The 6,772-nt window shown below is 48.4% G+C and overlaps 1 long non-coding RNA gene across 1 annotated transcript; it reads left to right on the top strand.

The window, feature by feature from the left end:
• The first annotated feature begins 27 nt into the window (after window positions 1-27).
• LOC122237091 lies at window positions 28-1,977 on the top strand. Its single transcript, XR_006215302.1, has 2 exons — window positions 28-185; window positions 1,096-1,977. It is a non-coding gene; the product is annotated as an uncharacterized LOC122237091 (long non-coding RNA).
• The last annotated feature ends 4,795 nt before the right edge of the window (window positions 1,978-6,772 follow it).

Below are 6,772 nucleotides of genomic sequence, written 5' to 3'. Positions count from 1 at the left end.
TCTCCTCTGCAGGGCAGGCATGCGCAGAGGAGCGTGTGTGCTGCAGGGAAGACGCTGGCACAGTGAACCCGGTGGTGCGGGAGCCGCTCCCCCACGGGGCATCCTCCGGTCCCGCCAACCAGTGGCCGACCCTCCATCCGGAAGGCTGAGCGAGGGGGGGGGGCGTTTGGAGGATGACGCGGGAAGTAACTGCTCCTTCCTTCCTTCCTTCCTACCTCCCTCCCTCCCTCCCTCCTTTCTTTCTTTCTTTCTTTCTTTCTTTCTTTCTTTCTTTCTTTCTTTCTCCTTTCTTCTTTCTTTCTTTCTCTTCCTTCCTTCCTTCCTTCCACCTTCCTTTCTTCCTTCCTTCCTTCCTTCCACCTTCCTTCCTTTCTTTCTTTTTCTTTCTTTCTTTCTTTCTTTCTTTCTTTCTTTCTTTTTCTCTTCCTTTCTTTCTTCTTTCTTTTTTTCTTTCTTTTTCCTTTCTTCTTTCTTTCTTTCTCTTCCTTCCTTCCTTCCACCTTTCTTTCTTTCTTTTTCTCTTCCTTTCTTTCTTCTTTCTTTCTTTCTTTCTTTCTCCTTTCTTCTTTCTTTCTTTCTCTTCCTTCCTTCCTTCCACCTTCCTTCCTTCTTTCCTTCCTTCCTTCCTTCCACCTTCTTTCTTTCCTTTCTTTCTTTTTCTTTCTCCCTTCCTTCCTTCCCCCTCCCTCCTTTCTTTCTTTCTCCCTCCCTCCCTCCATTCATTCTTTATTTCTTCCCTCCTTCCTTCCCTCCCTCCTTCCTCTTTCTTTCTTTCTTTCTTTCTTTCTTTCTTTCTTTCTCCCTTCCTTCCTTCCCCCTCCCTCCATTCATTCTTTATTTCTTCCCTCCTTCCTTCCCTCCCTCCTTCCTCTTTCTTTCTTTCTTTCTTTTTTTCTTTCTTTCTTTCTTTCTCTTCCTTCCTTCCTTCCTTCCTTCCTTCCTTCCTTCCTTCCTTCCACCTTCCTTCCTTCCTTCCTTCCTTCCTTCCTTTTCTTTCTTTCTTTCTTTCTTTCTTTCTTTCTTTCTCTCTGAAGACTTGCAATTCTCTCTCTTCTGTAGGAACTTAAGAAGTATTGGTTACATTCTTTCCTCCAGGACTCTCTGTCTTCTTTGCTAAGAGGAAAGAGAAGATGTGACGTGTAATACACTTGGCACTTTGGAATTTCTTTAGCTTGACACAGAAGCTGGCAAGATGGTACAGGGGTTTGCATGTGCCTCTCCCTCGGTGTCATCCAATGCCGACATCTTATATTATCCTGGCACGGCCATTGGAATGAAGAAGCGGACATTTGCGCATGGCCGTGAACTAAACTCCAGACCTCTCTTCAACCATTTTTAGTGAAGGACCGTTAGGAGGCAGGGGCAGCCTTAGTAGGAGAAGAGCCTCTTCCTGTCATGAATCCTCAGCCCCTTCCGGAAGGCTCACAGCCTGACAGTGGAGCCAGAGAGCTGGTCGGGCAGAGACCCGGGTCGCCTGATGGATTCAGAACTCAAAGCAAAGAGCCTACGTGTTCTGGAAGACGGAAGGTGTCTTCACACGTGCGGGGCATTATTTTGGTTAATAAAATCAATACATCTGCTTAAAGAAACTGCCCTAAACAGGGAGGAAAAACCTGACTTTTCCCAAAAGTCTGCATGAAATAAACGCGCCAGTCTTTAACCAGTAAGCTATAGCACTACCACAGAAAGGCGCTAACGCGTGTGCAGGAATAGTTGAGCGGCTGTCACCGTGCAGATCCCAATAACACAGCCACAGCCCAGGTAGGAGGCATCCACGGCCAGCATTCCAGAGGGCCTCAGACCGTCACCCACACCCTTCTTTGTCCTATTCCTGCAAAGTCGACCACTAGCCTCCTATGGATGTCACGGCCCTGGCTTTTCCGTAAAATTTTACCAACTAAGCACGTGTCTTCGATACTTTTGGTTCATGTTGCCAGTGTTTTTAGAACTTGATATAAAACACACCATCAGTAAGTCCCTTCTTGTGTCTGAGTTTTTTCATTCAGCATAGTGTTGGCCGGATCCACCTGCATTAGAATTGGTAGCTTGTCCTCATGCTGCTGTATAGCCTCCCCGTACGTGAGCCTGTACGGATTTACTTATTCCCTCAACGGATTTGTGTTTGCAGCTTGGGGGTATGATTAATAACATGGCCCTGGTGCGGGCATCTATGCGTGTACCTAGGAATGAAGGTGTTTGGTCATGAGTAAAAGGTACCTTGCACGTAGCTTGTAACTTCAGACTGTTTTCTGAACGGTTGTATCAGCGGAGTATGAAGGACCAGCAGCACTCGGAATGGTAAACGTGAGCCATCCTGACTGCTGAGTGTTGTAGACTTGTACTCATTTAAAGCGAAATATGACATTGTCTGAGGATTTTGTAAGGCCTGGAAAACATACCTTCTGCACAATAAACCCCTTTAGATCTTCATAAGCAGATACAGCTTGGTGCAAAGAACTCTTTAATTCTCTACTCCTCACGCCGACCCGGGTGACAGAGCTGAGTTCTACATAACTGTGAGTTACAGACAGAGTTCATCTCTCTGTCTCAGGATCATGTGGCAACCATCAGGGAAGCCACAGTTACAACATGACAGAGACAGATGCCTGGGGGGGGCGCTCAGTCAGTTAGGTGTCTGACTCTTGATTTCGGCTCAGGTCATGATCTCGTGGTTCATGAGTTCGAGCCCCGCATCGGGCTCCAGCCCGCACCTGCTTGGGATTCTCTCTCTCCCTCTCTCTCTGCCCTTCGCCTGCTGTCTCTCTCCCAAAACAAAGAAATAAAAAGACCGAGGCAGAACTCAGCCGAATTCAAAAGGCCAGAGGAAGGTGAAAGGTCATGGCTGCAGAGGCAAACTTTCAGAAAGAGGGGAGACCACTTACGGGCAGGGCAGGATGAGGGAAAGCACTTTGCATACACCAAGGATGGAAAGGGGATACCAGGCAGGGTGGCTGGGGGCCAGAGCAGCCAGGGATGTTGAGGACCCACCCGCGTGAGCAGGAGGGGTAGGTGAACGGGTCTGCTTCACACAGACAAAGGCAGGGTTCACAGGATCTGAAGACACACAGAATAAACAATGCCGCTCATGATGCCTTGCGCTTCTGTCTGATCTGACAACACAGCCTGTCACACACACAAAATCCCACCCCATACCTGGCAAGGTTTGTGGGGATCTCACGTAGAAATATTGCATTTTTTTTTCTCGAGAGAACAGTGAATTGTTCAAATAAATAAGTCGTTCTACCCGTACACACTAACTGCCTTTGCCCATTACCAAAAAGCACAGAAGGCTCAATCACGTTAGCTGGGAGAAAATGTCCACCGTCTTAAAAAGTGGAAATGATGGTTTTTGAGGTTGAACTATTTATGCCTCTTAGCTCAAAGTCTAGCCTTTTCTTGTTGTTCTTCTGCCTGCTTTTTAGTCTACCTTGCCCGGTTGTTCAGAAGAGGAAACTTCAGTTTCCAGCATCAAATGATCCATGCTGTGAATTGAATTGTGTCCCCCCCCCCAGATTCGTATGTTGAAGCTCTCATCCCCCAGTGTGATGGCAGTTGGAGGTGCAGGCTTTGGGAGGTGATTAAGTTCAGATGAGGTCATGAGGGTGGGCCCCCACCTCCCATGTGGGATAAGTGGTCTTCAGAAAGCTTGCTTTCCCTCTCAGTGAGAAGGTGGCCCCCATAAGCTGGGGCGAAGGCCCTCATCAGGAAGAGAGTCGCTGGCCCCTTGATCTTGGACTTCTAGCACCCATAAACGGAAGAAGGTAAGTAAGAAACTGTTGTTCAAATTCCCAGTGTGCGGTGTTTTGCTGTGGCCACCCCCGCTGACTGATAACGGCGTGCTCGAAAGGGTAGAGGAAGACACATGAGAAATAATCTCTCAGGTAAAATCCTGCAGAGCAGAAGCTGGGATTTATATGGATAATAAAGCCAAAGAAAATATATGCACACGTTTTTCCTAAGCATTGACTGGCATGTGCCATTTACGATCACAAACTAGTGTCTGCTGATGCTTTGCTCTGTGCCTTTTGTGTTTTGAAACTTCAGAACCTAAATCACATCCCTGGAAAAACCTTGGGCAAGTCACTTAACTGTAACATTCTTCATCTATAAATCAGGAATAACTCCGTTATCTCATTGGGATGTAATTAATCTTTGGATGCATACCTGTGGAGATGGAATTCGGTACAATATAATATCTATCGCCTTGATAATGTGGGCTTATAGTCCCTGATGCTGAGGATAACCTTGCTCTGTGCACATTTATACCACCCACAGTTTCTGACAGACCTTGAACCCTTTTCTCTCCCTAGCGGGACAATGTCATGAAAGCATGTTGAGCGGTAAGAGGCCAAATCGTGGATGGAATGAGTCGCTTTAAATTTCCCTCCAGGATGATGCCCTAAGCTGATGACTGTCGAACATCTGCGTTTTTAAAGGGTGAAGGCCAGTGACTCATGGTGGCTGGCGGTGTGACTGGTGGTTCCCCGGGTTTCTCGACCTCAGCACTGTTGACTTGGTGGTCAGGTGACTCTTGGCCGTGGGGCCGTCCTGTGTACTGATAGGATGTTTAACAGCATCCCTGGCCTCTACCTACCAGGTGCCAAGAGCATCCCCCCCCCATTATGACAACAGCAACAACAACAAAATCCCCCAAATTCTCAAATGTTCTTTGGGCGCTAGCTTGAGAACTAACTACTGGTCTAAATAACAGTCATTGTCCATAGAAGGCAGACAATAAATGTCTGTTGACTTAACTCATGACAGATTAAGCTAAGTCCTCATCTTTTATGCCTCTTCTTTAATCTTTGAAATTGATAAAAATTGGGGCGCCTGGGTGGCTCAGTTGGTTAAGTGACCTACTCTTGCTTTCCACGCAGGTCATGATCTCAGGGTCCATGAGTTCGAGCCCCATGTGGGGCTCTGGGCTGACAGCTCAGAGCCTGGAGCCTGCCTCGGATTCTGTGTCTCCCTCTCTCTCTGCCCCTCCCCTGCTCATGCTCTGTCTCTCTGTCTCTCTCTCAAAAATAAACATTAAAAATTGAAAAAAAAGAACACACACACACACCACTGCATAACACGATAAAATAGGTGCCGGCCATCAAATATTTCAGGCAAAAAGTCACTTTGTGCAGCAAGTACAGCAGGTGGGGCAGCAGCATGGATGCTGACAGCCGGGGTGCCGCCGCCACCACCTGGATCCGGGTTACGCGGGTGTACACGTGGCGGCTGGGGTGGGGTGGGGTGGACGCGTACTGCAGTGAGGAGACTACTCCGGGAGCCCTATTTTCTATCCAAATACGAGACAGGTGCATCTGTCCCGCCGTGCCTGTGGCCACTTGGTCACGTTGTCCGTCTTAACTTCCCGACGTGAACAAGTGCCTGCAAGACAATGGTAGAGTCTCAGGTTCTCGAAGAATGTGGTGCTAATGAAAAATATGAACTACCCACGCTGCACTGGTTGCTGGTCCGGATAACTGACTCCGCGGGTGGCAGAGGAAAGAAAAATGGGTTTACTTGAAGACCCTGAGTTTCTGGCGGGGAGGGGTCCCTGCTCTTCTGTCTGTGTTTCTCTCGGTGACAACAGCAGTCCTTCCCACTCGCAAATCCCTCCAGCTGCTTTACTATCTCAAGTCCTCGAGTGACACCTGCACACCTACTGTCTGGGCTTTCCCGCTGTCTTCTTTTTTTTAATGTTTTTTTAATTTATTTTTGAGAGAGAGACTGAGCATGAGCAGGGGAGGGGCGGGGAGAGAGAGGGAGACCCAGAATCCGAAGCAGGCTCCAGGCTCCGAGCTGTCAGCACAGAGCCCGACGCAGGGCTCGAACTCACAGACCGCGAGATCACGGACAGAGCCGAACTGGGACGCTGAACCCACGGAGCCACCCAGGCGCCCCTCTGCCTCTCCACTTTCTAGCTCGGGCTCCCTCTGTCACCTGCCGCTCCTACCACCTCCACGCGGAGCCTATTGGAGCTGTTCAATTTCTTTCAGTCTTCAGATCTGCCACGTGACCTCATTTGTGAGACTTGGGACAGGATGCCACTGCCCGGACATGTCCTCAGCCCAGCTTCCCTGCCCTGCTGCTCCCCTTCCCTGGCTGTGCGGTGCAGATGACGCTTCCTCCAGGAAGTACGCCCTGACCTGCACGAGCGGGACTGGCGGGGCTGTTGTCCTCTGTTCCCACAACGCTCAGCGTGTGCTTGTTTTGATGCTTATTACGCGGATACGGCCGTCTGTCTGCCTTCTCCCCACTTTAAAATATAGTCTGTGTGCCTGGAAAATAGCCAGCAGTTGAGTATTTGCTGGGCCACAGAATAAATGAACTGATACCCCTTGTAGATCTAGCACCTGTCTTAAAAGGTGGCACTGAATGCCCATCGGCAATTTTTTGAACGAGTAAACACACATACCGAGACTTGGGAATTCGAATTTCGGCTAGCAAAAGGCTGGTCTTCTGCCTCTGGACTCCCACAGTATTTTACATATACATACATCGGGGTGCCTTCATAATTATACCTAGAGATGGCTTGGTTCTGACAGCAAGTGTGATTCACGTTTTTAACATCCCTAAATATTTGTCGCCATGCCAGGACCGTAGCCCGGGAAATGCTATGGATAATTTTTAAAAAAAGACCACATCAAAACCGTGAGTATTTCCTTAACAAGTTGTGCAAGGAATCACTTCTGTTTTGCTTTTTCAAATATGTTCGTAACATACCCGTTAGAAACATCCCTGTCGTCAGGAGCGAGGAGCGAATTTTGTATCTAATTCC

The sequence above is a fragment of the Panthera tigris genome, chromosome A3, assembly GCF_018350195.1.
Source record: "Panthera tigris isolate Pti1 chromosome A3, P.tigris_Pti1_mat1.1, whole genome shotgun sequence".
NCBI lineage: Eukaryota > Metazoa > Chordata > Mammalia > Carnivora > Felidae > Panthera > Panthera tigris.
The sequence above is the reverse complement of the archived record's forward strand: the minus strand, read 5'-3'. Positions and strand labels throughout refer to the sequence as shown.